General features: G+C 40.3%; 1 pseudogene; it reads right to left on the bottom strand.

Moving 5' to 3' along the window:
• Positions 1–249: 249 nt before the first annotated feature.
• LOC149194426 (uncharacterized) lies at positions 250–13,079 on the bottom strand (annotated as a pseudogene).
• Between the last annotated feature and the right edge of the window lie 273 nt (positions 13,080–13,352).

The raw sequence follows: 13,352 nt of genomic DNA, 5'->3' as shown, positions 1-13,352 counted from the left end.
AAATGACATCGTTCTTCACTGTCGTGACTTTAGTACATAGCATGATGTAGTTTCTCTTTATCTGTAATTATGTGCATCTCCATGGATGCCATACCTAAGGGAAAAATAGAAGCTTTGAATGGCCATCATTGATGCAGAAAATTATCACAAATTCTCTGGTTCAAAATCACTGAGCATACTTCAGTTGAACTCCAGTCAGCCTGAATACCCAATCCAACCCAGCCCTTACAACGGGTTTTCATCACTCTCCTATGCCACCACTAGTAGCTTGATCACCATATTTTGATGAAAAGTCTCATTTAACATGATGATATAATGCTTTGGAGGATAGCTCATAGCTTTCTCTGAAGACTTGTTCATAATCATGAAGGTCTTGAGAGCATTGAGCCTCGACTTCAGTCTCTTCTCCATGCTAAAACGCAGAGCCACCAGATTACCAAAAATAACATTTCGAGGAAGCTTCCATTCCTCAAAAGGAAACTTGAGATTCTTCCGCAGTTTATCCTTGGACGACCCCAGAACCTAAGGAAACCTCTTAATGAGAATCCCAACTTCCTCCTGCGTAAACCCTAATTCTCTCAAATTTCTGAACTTCACCTTAATAGTGTCTTTTTCAGCTTACTTAACTGAAGAAAAGTGCGAGCAAACGCCTTAGACCCCTTCTTAATGCCCATCCCCTCAACATCTTTAACAAGTCCCATCAATATTTTTTTAGACGATGATAAAATCCTAGGTTTTTTTAATATGATATATGTGGTTCGTGTAGTTCTAATAGGTGAATGAACAAAAAAGGAAAACATTTAGTTATACGTTGACTAAGAAAGCATATAACTGATTGAAAACTGAATTCACACACACAAGTAACAACATAGGAATTTACGTGGTAAAACCTTGACAGGGTGACATCCACGGGGAAAGGGATTGGAATCTCTATTAATTCAACAATGATTCTCCACGATTACATTTCTCGGGCATTCACTAGTTTTATACAAGCCTCCTCCATTACATAACTGTTGTTTCTGTATAAAACTAACTAGTTACATTTTTACCCATATTTACATAATTCATTGTCAAACTTCCAACAAACTCTACCTTGACAACAATTTTCCTAATCCCTTGCCCATGCCCATTCATCATCTTTTTTGCAAGCCAAGAGAAGCTAAACGCCATCGCAATTTCTCTACTGTAACTGGCTTTGTGAATATGTCTGCACAATTCTCCTGCATATGGACCTTTTGAAGAGCTACTTTTCCGCCATTGATCACATGTCTCAGAAAATGATACCTTACATCAACGTGCTTGGTTCTGCTGTGATAAGCAGGATTTTTAGCCAAGTGAATAGAACTTTGACTGTCACAAAGTACATTCACTTTCTCCTGTGTCCTTCCAATCTCATCAAGCAAACCCTTTAACCAGATTGCTTCTTTACTGGCATCTGAAGCAGCTATATATTCTGCTTCAGTAGTGGACAATGCAACTGTTTCTTGAAGCTTTGACATCCAACTAATTGCTCCACCTGCAAGAGTAAAGACATAACCTATAGTAGATCTTCTTTTGTCCAAATCACCTACATAATCAGCATCTGCATATCCGCAGACTAATCCTTCACTACCATTAAAGATGATGCAATGGTCACTTGTGCCTCTTAGATATCGAAGCACCCATTTCACCGCTTGCCAATGTTCTTTACCTGGATTTGCCATGAACCTGCTGACAACTCTAACTGCATGTGAAATGTCAGGTCTTGTAGATACGATTTGTTAAAATTGGAAACCAGGGTAAAACTTCATGTGGGTCATCTTATTCATGGTTGATAATATTTTTATTAGATTCCTCTCATCGAGGGGTGTAGGATTGATATAAAGATCATCCGATTCCGGTAAGTATTCATGGAGATATGAATTTATATTGATTATGGAATTATTATCATGCCAACCTACAACTCATGTAGGCTCAGAAGCCCAACAGTCGCATCTATTCAAACACCAATGTTGTGTATAAATATAGGAGGACTTTTCCTCATTTGGACTCACTCATCTCATCACATCTCTCTCTCTCTCTACTTCCCAGAAAAGAGTCTCTTCTCTACTGCGCAGAAATGGGTCTCTCTCTCACATATGTGACGCCGGAAGCTACTAAAACTAAAGCTGCAACTGTAGAAGTAAAGTTTGACCTATGTGGACTAGAAGATATCCTCATCTAAACTACAATGTAGGTTCATATGAATCTCCTCTGAAAGCCACAACTTTTGGTGGTGGAATCAAGTCAATCCGACGGACGGTTTGCAAGATATCGACTGCCCTAGTTTGAATGAAGCTGTTGAAATTGAAGCTGCAACTGCAGAAGTGAAGTTTGACCTACGTGGACTAGAAGATCTCCTCATCTGAATTGTGTTGTAGGTTCATCTGAACCTCCTCTGAAATCCGCAACTTTTGGTGGTGGAATCAAGTCAATCTGACGGACGGTTTGCAAGATATCGACTGCCCTAGTTTGAAGGAAGCTGCTGAAACTGAAGCTGCAACTGCATAAGTGAAGTTTGACCTACTTGGACTAGAAGATCTCCTTATCTAAACTGTGCTATAGGTTCATCTAAACCTCCTCTTAAAGCCGCAACTTTTGGTGGTGGAATCAAGCCGATCCGACAATCAGTTTGTGAGATATCGTCTGCCCTAGTTTGATGATCAAGCTACTAATGCTGATGCTGCTGATCTAGGGTTTTCTACTGCTGATATAGATCAGATTTATTGTATTGTTTCTCTCTGTTTAATTATTGAAGATAAAAGAAGATTTGATCAAAGGGTTTCCCCACACATTGTGGGGTTTGTCCCTGGCTAACCGCCACATCTTGTGTCTCTTGTCTTGGCTTGTTTTCTGTCAATCATTTAATGTTCTATCTGCACTTTACTTTTTGTACATGTGATTGCTAATCTGTGGAATATAATAAGAAAAAGAAGTAAATTGTTATAATCATAGAACATACCATATCTTAACATGTTATCGGAGCTGAGGTGAAGACAAAGCCCGCGCAAGAGCAAGAGCAATCACCGAAGAGAAGATTGGCAAGGCTATCCTAAAAGAATGATGGGGTCCTCAACACTTTTTCCTACCGAAGACAAGCTCCATGAGAAAGCTAACTATCACAGATGGAAGATTTCTATCGATCTAACCCTTGAGGATCAAGGAGTGTTGGACCATGTAAAAGGAAATATTGTTGAGCCTCCATCAAATGCATCCGCTGTTGCATAGAACAAATGGAAAACCGGAGAAGTCAAAACAGAAGATCATCCGAGACTCTATCGACAAGCACTTGGTGGTCTACATCTTTGACATGAACACCTCCAAGGAAATCTATGATAGACTGGTGAGTTTATTTAAAGTTAATGATGCAAATCAAGTTTTGTTTCTTAGAAATAAGCTGAGGGAAATCAAGAAGGGTAAAGATGAGAGTATGCAAGCATACTTCTTAAGAATAACCGAGATCAAAATGATCTCCTATCTATTGGGGAGGCTATTACTGATAGGGAATGGCACTCACGACTCTTGGAGGATTACCATCTGAATGGTATGTGTTCAAGACTACTCTTCTGAACAATAATGTAATTCCTAGTTTCGAGGAATTAATGGCTAGATGCATTCAAGAAGAAACAAGGGAAGAAGAGCAAGAAATGCCCATGCCTAAAGGTCCTCCTGCTGCCTTTTCTTCTCATGCTAAGAAAAGAAATAATTCCAGGACTAAATCAAAAGGAAAGGCTGGACCTAAGGGTGGAAGAAAAGGACAATGTTACATCTGCGATAAAGCAGGTCACTATGCAAGGGAGTGCCCTGATAGAACGGACTCACACCAGGATGATGATCAAAATCCCTCTGATGACAATCAAAGGAATGACAAATTCAATAGCAAAGGTAAGAGGAGAGCTGGGAATCAAGGAAGAGGACAACCATTCAAGAAGGCTAGAAATTCCAGGATTTATTAAATGCACCTGACCTCAAGAACCTGGTGTCCATCTCGGCAATGGAAGACAAAGGCTACAAGGTAATTTTCAACAATGGCAAGGTACGTGTATCGAAAACTAATGTTAAAGATGCCTTTGCTCTTGGGTTTCGTGTTGATTCATTATATCAGGTCGAAGGAAGTCTGCTAGGTATCATGTCTTATGACACATCTCTTCAGTCCAAACTTTGGCATCGAAGGTTTTCCCTCCTTCATTATAAAGCTATACTCGGTGTAAGACAAATGGTGACAGGGATGCCCGAATTCTGAGTAGAGAAAGAAGGTGTATGTCCAGGATGTGCCGAAGGAAAGCTCAAAAGGGGACCATTCCCCTCAAGCCAAAGCAATACCTCTGATATATTACAGTTGGTTCATTCAAGCATATCTGAGGCTGGCATTAAGAGGGAGATTACTACACCACATACTCCTGAGCAGAATGGTGTGGCAATAAGGAAAAACTATATGATTGTGGAAGTTGTCTCTATGGGTAGATGATGTAACAATTCCTAATGTGGAGGAACCCATGGATCCCTTTTATCCACCTGAGCCTTCCTCTTTGAGGAAGAGACCTTCATGGCTTAGGGGGATACTTGATGATGTTGAAGGACATGCTGCACCCCGAGGAACCTTCCGTGAAAGCAAGAAACCTAACAGGTATCAAGGATACCTGACCATCATGAGCACGATCATACAAAATGAGCCTTCATCATTCTCAGATGTCGTCAAGCATAAAGTATGGAAGGATGTTATGAACAAAGAATATGAGTCTATTATGGAGAATGATCTCTGAGAAGTAGTTCCTAGACCCCAGGACAAGACAATTCTCACTTCTAAATGGCTTTACAAGATAAAGCATGCAGCAGATGGAAGTACGGAAAAGTATAAGGCTCATTTTGTTGCTCGTGGTTTCTCCTAGAAGGAAGGTATAGACTATGATATTTGCACTTGTTTCCAAATATACAACCATCTGCTTGATCATAGCCCTTGTGGCTTCACAAGGATGGAACCTACATCAGATGGATAGACCGTATTCATGCACGGTTCGATCAAAGAAGAGGTCTATGTGGAGCAACTTGAAGGATTTGAGATCTATGATTGAAAATCTCATGTATACAGGTTGAAGAAGGCTCTCTATGGGCTGAAGCAAGCACCCTGAGCATGGTATGAGAGGATCAATAGCTACTTGATGAAGCTGGGAGTCACTAGGAGTGAAGTCGATCCTAACCTTTACTTTAAGGTTGAAGATGACAAGCCTCTCATACTGGTGCTGTATGTGGATGACCTCTTTCTAACAAGTGCAGACCCTCTCATTCACAAATGTAAGAGGGAGTTGGCTTCTGAATTTGAAATGAAGGGCCAAGGACTTGAAGAATGGTAGAAGCCAAGGGAAATTTTCCTATCTCAAGGAAAATATGTTGTGAAGATTCTGAAAAGATTTGTTATGGTGGACTGCAAGCCTGTGACTACCTCGAGGATCTTAACTTTAAAAAGTTATATGGTAGTTATGTCGGACCAGATTTGGGAAATGCCTTTGAGTTTCATAAACTCATTCACATTGATGTTCTTAGTGAACCTCCGTCCGAACATATGTTTTGCAGTTAGCATTGTGAGCTCATATTTGGTTGAGCCTCACTGGATTGATGCCAAGAATCTTCTAAGATATCTTCATGGCACAATTAATAATGGGTTAAGATACACTGTCGGAGATGTGAGACTACTTGGATATATTGATTCTGATTGGGCAGGTAGTGTGGTGGACCGTAAGAGAACTTACGGGTGCTATTTCACCTTGGGATCTGCTTTGATAGCTTGGATGAGCAGGAAGCAGAAGTCGGTGGCCTTGAGCACTACTGAAGCAGAGTATATTGCTGCTAGCATGGCCTCCTGTGAGGCATTCTGGTTGCGAAAGCTCTTCAGTGAGCTGTTTGGATTTACATTGGATACCACCGTGATCCTATGTGACAACCAGAGGTGGGATTCAATTATTGAGGAATCTCGTATTCGTCGATTTCTCCAATAGATAGACATCATCTGGGATATGGTAATTCGATGAGCAAGGAGGCTCCATCACATTAAGATGATGTACAGGTTGATACACCTTGTCAAGGAAAGATCTAATTTGTGATTTTCCTAAATGACTTGGAGTCGTCAAGAAACCCTTGTACAAGGGTCCTGCATGTTGCATACATTGAGCTCTGGGAGCTCTGAGGGCTTGCGGTTCTTACTAGAGCAACATACGACCACAGGGTGACTCACCCTCCCCTGGTGGTGCACACTGGAACAAGATGATTTGATCTCTTGTGGGACAAGATGATTCGCTCTCTTGTGGAACAGGATGATTCGCTCTCCTATGTAGCATGATGATTAGTTTTCCTGTGAAACCTGGATTGATGTGTTCTCCATGGCGATTGTAGCAAGATTGATGTGTTCTCCTGTGAGGCCTAGATTGATGTGTTCTCCATGGCGATTGTAGCAGAATTGATGTGTTCTCCTGTGAGGCCTGGATTGATGTGTTCTCCATGGCGATTATAGTAGGATTGATGTGTTCTCCTGTGAGGCCTGGATTGATGTGTTCTCCATGGCGACTGTAGCGGGATTGATGTGTTCTCCTGTGAGGCCTGGATTGATGTGTTCTCCATGGCAGCCTGGATTGATGTTTTCTCCATGGCGATTGTAGCAGGATTGATGTGTTCTCCTATGAGGATAGGATTGATTAGTTTTCTTGTCGAGGCATCCTACCCATGCAGTTTGGGACTCATGGGAAGTACCTATCATCTGATCAATGAGCAAGGAAATGAAGTTAGGGACCATAGTAGTAACGATGGACGCATCATTGTATCTACCGTACTCCCTACGCTAGGATGACCTCCATTGATCTAGGATCAATGATACTGGTCTGGGACCAGTGGTAGGAGTTGTACCATACTATGACACTGACTTTGGGTCGGTTGAGACTGTTCTAGGACTAGTGGTACATACTCTGAGACTGACTTCGTGTCAGTGTAGTATTGGTCTGGGACCAGTGAGAGTGGTACATACTATGACGCTGACTTCGGGTCGGTTGAGACTGGTCTGGGACTAGTGGTACACTCTCTGAGACTGCGATATTGGTCTGGAACCAGTGGTAGGAGTGGTACTTACTATGAAGCTAACTTTGGGTCGGTTGAGACTAGTCTGGGCCCAGTGGTATGCACTCTGAGACTGACTTTGAGTCAGTGGAGGATGATACTAGTCTGGGACCAGTGGAGTTGTACTCACTATGATGCTGACTTCGAGTTGGTTGAGACTGGTCTGGGACCAATGGTACATACTCTAAGACTAACTTTGAGTCAATATGATACATCCTCGATCATTTCTTCTTCTTCATAATTCGGACAAAAGCATAGCAGAACAGAACAAAGCAGAGCATCGCATAATAGAGCAGAGCCGTACAAATCGGTACAGGGCAGAACAAGACAAAGCAGAACAGGTAGAATAGAGCAGAGCAGGGCAAGGGTCAGGCTGTATAGGGCAGTGCATTTGATGGATGAATAATAACAACCGATAGACAGATTGCAGATGAAGTTCTCCCTAGTTGAGAGGGAGTGTTAAAATTGGCAACCAGGGCAAAACTTCATGTGGGTCATCTTATTCATGGTTGATAATATTTTTATTAGATTCCTCTCGTTGAGAGGTGTAGGACTGATATAAATATCATCCGATTCCAATAAGTATTCATGGAGATATGAATTTATTTTGATTATGGAATTATTATCAAGCTGACCTACAACTCATGTAGGCTCAGAAGCCCAACAGTCGCATCTATTCAAACACCAACGTTGTGTATAAATATAGGAGGACTTTTCATCATTTGGACTCACTCATCTCATCACATCTCTCTCTCTCTACTACGCAGAAAAGAGTCTCTTCTTTACTGCGCAGAAATGGGTCTCTCTCTCACACATGTTAAGCCAGAAGCTGCTGAAACTGAAGCTGCAATTGTAGAAGTAAAGTTTGACCTATGTGGACTAAAATATCTCCTCATCTAAACTACGCTATAGGTTCATCTAAACCTCCTCTGAAAGCCGCAACTTTTGGTGGTGGAATCAAGTCAATCCGACAGACAATTTGCAAGATATCAACTGCCCTAGTTTGAAGGAAGCTGCTGAAACTGAAGCTGCAACTGCAGAAATGAAGTTTGACCTGCGTGGACTAGAATATCTACTCATCTGAGCTAAATTATAGGTTCATCTAAACCTCCTCTGAAAGCCGCAACTTTTGGTGGTGGAATCAAGTCAATCCGACGGATGGTTTGCAAGATATCGACTGCCCTACCTTGAAGGAAGCAGATGAAACTGAAGCTGCAACTGTAGAAGTGAAGTTTGACCTACGTGGACTAGAATATCTCCTCATCTGAACTATGTTTTAGGTTCATCTGAACCTCCTCTGAAAGCCGCAACTTTTGGTGGTGGAATCAAGCCGATCCGACAGTCAGTTTGTGAGATATCGTATGCCCTAGTTTGATGATGAAGCCGCTAATGCTGATGCTGTTGATCTAGGGTTTGCTACTACTAATATAAATCAGATTTATTGTATTGTTTCTCTCTACCGAATTATTGAAGATAAAAGAAGATTTGATCAAAGGGTTTCCCCACACATTGTGGGGTTTGTCCCTGGCTAGCCGCCACATCTTGTGTCTTTTTTTTTTTTTTTTTTCTGTCGATCGTTTAATGTTCTATCTGCACTTTACTTTATGTACATGTGATTGCTAATCTGTGGAATATAATAAGAAAAATAAGTAAATTGTTATAAGCATAGAACATACCATATCTTAACACCATCGCATACATTAAGTTGCCTACAACATTTGCATATGGTACATGAGACATATAGTCAGGTCCTCCCAGTCTGAATTAGTCATAGTTGCAGGTTTCTTAGTTTTCCCATCCAATGCCTTGTGCAACCCTTGTTGCACAAGCAGATCCCTTACTTTCAGTTTCCAAAGAGAAAAATTTCTCTTTTCGGTGAATTTATCCACCTCGAATTTCGCATTCGACATCTTGGCCATTTTGTTCTTCTCTCAGGGTTTCAGTCTTTTCAACTAGGGTTTATATTTCCTTATTTCTCCAAGAAATTTTTTTATCTTCAACTAGGGTTTATATTTCCTTATTTCTCCAAGAAAGTTTTTTTTTTTCAATTTAAATAGAAAAAACCCTTTGAAAAAATAATTTTTTCCCTTTCCTTCAATTTAAAAAAAAATTGTCTTTTTTTTCTTTAGTTTACACACATCCACCCCTTTTCAAAATTTCTTCAATTTACACACATCCACCCATTTATTTTCACAACTTTCTGAGAAAAAAAATAATTCTGAGACAAAATTTCTTTTAAAAAAATACCCGAATTCACGTTTGCTGATCAGGCTTTGGCAACACACAGGCTCTGTTTTGATGGCTCTTCCATGTAGAACGCAGGTCTATGGCCAACAACACTACCTTTGGTTTGATGGCTCTTCCACGTAGAATGCATGTCTATAGCCAGCAACACACAAAGGGAAATGGTTCGATGGTTCTACGCATAACAAATACCTCACCGCAGTTTGATGGGTCTCTGGCAAGCAACATGCAAATGGAAATGGTTCGATGGTTCCATGCAACACGCAGAGACCACTGTGGCAGCATGCAGTCAACACAACTTCAAGCCAGCAGCACGTAGTACACGGAGGGTCTTCAACTCCGATGTTTTACCAAACCAACAACTGGTCCATGCAGAGCACAAACACGCAAAGGGTTTGTCGGCTTCCTCTTCATGCTCCTCACCCAGAGATCACGCAACAATGAGCTTCACGCAGAGCAGTTGGTCCATGCAAGGCACAGACACACAAATTCTGAACTTCACGGTTTTGCACTTCACGCAGAGATGGGGTGTCCACCCTCAGGCATGCAACATGCAGTTCTTTCAAGCAGGGCCTCCTCAACGCAGATAGCAACGTAAAAACACGCTAGTTCTTCAACGGCTCAGAGAAAACCTTCACGCAGCAACACTACACGCTGGTTCGCACGCACTTCAACGCTCAAACACGCTGGCTCTTCAACAGCCTCCCCTCAGAGAAAAACCTTCACGTAGCACCAAACCGGCTTTGATACCATTTGTAGTTCTAATAGGTGAATGAATAAAGAAGGAAAACATTTAGTTATACATTAACCAAGAAAGAATATAACTGATTGAAAATTGAATTCACACACACAAGTAACAACACAGGAATTTACGTGGTAAAACTTTGACAAGGTGTCAAGGAAACATCCACAGGGCAAGGGATTGGAATCTCTATTAATTCAACAATGTTCTCCATGATTACATTTCTCGGGCATTCACTAGTTTTATACAAGCCTCCTCCGTTACATAACTGTTGTTTCAGTATAAAACTAACTAGTTAGATTTTTACCCAAATTTACATAATTCGTTGTCAAACTTCCAACAGTTCGGTTATGGCTAGAAAATAACTTTTCCGACAATTTAATGAAAATATGGGTTCGTTCCAGCAATTTAATCAGATTCTAAGTTAGAAACCATGACAGCTAGAGATCAAGAACAAACTCAAGCAAAGAAACCTTCAGTTCCAGCGTGCGGCTATCATTTTATGTAAAATAACAAGAGCTTTTATTGAGGAATTGGAGCAATTTCTGACCATTGAGGTCGATCCTTTCTAGGAATCAACCTTGAGCTTGACAATGCCCTCAAAATTGGACCGTAACATGATGGTGCACATGGAAAAAACTTTACGAACATTGATGTCATTAAAACCCTTGTCTCTCAGGAAATGTAGGGTTTGTCGCGAATTATCATATGATTTTTGAGCAAGTAAATTCAGTTTTCTCCTGCAAATGTTGCTTGCCTCATCAAGAGAGAAAACACATTCATTGAGAAGGAAGCTCGCTAATGGTGTGCTTTCAAACGAGGGATGCAGTGAAATGGGGACATTGAGAGTTGAATAAAATGCTATTAATAATTTTGCTGGACTTCAACCCAGGCATGAGGAGAAGAGATTGATGAAGGCAGACATGGCATGGATGTGCTCCATAGATTAAACTATCGGGCCAGAGATTGTTCGAACTAATAGTGTTGTGGCCATTATCGACCAACAAAACTCTTACAAGCTTTGTTGAACCAACGTGGGAAAGAAATAAAGAAAGAAAGAAATCATTTTGACGTTCATGAGTCTAAAGATAGCCTATGGGATAGATTGCTTCTTCATCTATTTGATGCATTTCGCCTTTTTTCTGTGAAGCTTCAAAATAAATGCTTCCAATGTCTCGACAAACCCCTCGCTAAATAAATTATCCCAAGATCTAGCTGCCAGCATATTTGCATAATTTTCCCTGTTGTCTTTGAAGGCCTCACATTCTAAAATGAATTTTTTTTCTGTTTCCACTTTTTCCGAAGAAAAAAAATGCATACTCTTTCCTCCCACACTTATTTTGGCCTTTTCCAGTGCCCTGTTTCACAACGGAGTTGATGAGAATTAGTCATTAACTGAGCAATAAGAATTTTGGCTCTCAAAGAGATATTAGCCTCTATGTATGCTTTTGGTTGATGACTATGAGTGGGATTAAACACTTCAATATAGTATTTGTTCTTTCTTCTTAGTTCCTTATCCCAAGTACGCTTGTGGAACTTTTCCATAACAAGAGATTTTATCTCTTTGTTGTTTATGGGACACACGTTCAAGCAAATACCCCATTTACTAAACCATTTGTTATTTTGCTGCATCCAAGTATTTTTTCTCTTGCACAATCTATCATTAAAGACAACCTTAGGCCATCTACCCTCTTCCATTTGCTCAGTTTTTTTAAAATACCTTATGACACATACCATAGCAATTTCTTCAATAGGAGCAGTCCCTGTTTCACTTAACAAGATAGCATAAGGAACTTCACTTTTAATCTTGAATTTGTTTGTAATCAAACGCTTCTGAATTTTCTCAATTTGTCTCCACTGCATGTCGGATGTACTGCCGGCTCATAGTTCACAACCATATAGAATCACTGGAATCACTAGAAGCCCAAAAAGAGTTTGAGTGGTTTTCCAGTCCCATAAATCTGCCTCTCTACACCTATTTTGAAAAGCATAAAATGCTTTCCGACCCCCCAAAGTTATTTTCTTTCTACAACCATTCCAGCTTAGATTTTTGTTGAAGTCAATTCCAAGATATTTTCAATCCGCAACTTCTTCCAGAATGTTGCCGTCAAAGTAGAACTTATGTTGGTTATGTTTTCTTTTCATAGAAAACCACTACTTTTGTTTTGCTGATATTGACTTGCATCCCCACACTTATACAAAAATGCTCAAGGGATAGTAAGTGCTCTTGCAAACCAAGAGTCGATTTAACAATCAGAATAAGGTCATTTGCATACAAAAGAATCCTTATAACAAACTTTCCCAAATAGATACCAGCACCCCCTTGCGAATTTGACCACTTGTCAAGCTTGTCGATATATAAACCAAAAAGGGTAGGAGACAGTGGGCAACCTTGCTTGACCTCGATATCACTTCTGAAACTTTCAAAAGTTCAGATTTTGATGTTTTACCATTAATGGAGAGAAATCCTTCTTGCCTAAATTTTATGTTGTGAGGCCTAGAGTTCAAATGTTATGGTCACATGGTTTTTCAAGTCCCAAAATTTACATTAACGGTTTGTTAGGTGAATTTCCCACTGTCCTATGTACTTTGATTTTGTTCAGCGCATCATTTTCAATTTACTTTTCAAAATAGTTTTTATTAGGAAATATTGTTTTGAAAATACTTCTTGCCTTTTTGGGTTGTTTTTGGAGTAGTCTATCAGGTGGAGGAATTGCCAAGATTTGTTCGCCAGCCGGAAAAATTTCCAACTCCACTCATCGACATCTGTTCAGATTCTCTGGCAATCCAATGGGAGTCTAATTTGACTATCCATGCTAGTCGAGTTAAGGCAAAGGTGGCGGGTGGGTGAAGTCAAAAAACTAGGCATTCCTCCATTCGAAATTTTTGAATTACCATTATCCTCACGAAAAACGAGCTTTCTCAAAACAGAACGACTCAACAATCGCAATTCCTCCAATTTTCGAATTACCATTCTCCTTGTGAAAAACTAGCTTTCTCATAATATAATGATTCAACAATTATGATTCCTCAAATTTTTGAATTATCATTTTCCCTGTGCAAATCGAGCTTTCTCAGAACAGAACGACTCAAAGATCGCAATTTCTCCTGGTAAGGAAATTTCTACCTCAATTGTGATTTCTCTGCTTCCTTCTCTTCCATTCCATGCAAAACACCCCATAAAATTTGCCAATTTCTATAATCAAACTGAAATAACATCCATGACTCCACCATAATGAGGTGTTGC

This window comes from Pinus tabuliformis, chromosome 2_2 (assembly GCF_031772625.1).
Source record: "Pinus tabuliformis cultivar Carrire ecotype Pingquan chromosome 2_2, CPIR1, whole genome shotgun sequence".
In the NCBI taxonomy this organism is placed as follows: Eukaryota; Viridiplantae; Streptophyta; class Pinopsida; order Pinales; family Pinaceae; genus Pinus; species Pinus tabuliformis.
Note: the sequence above shows the minus strand (reverse complement) of the source record. Positions and strands in the feature narration are given on the sequence as shown.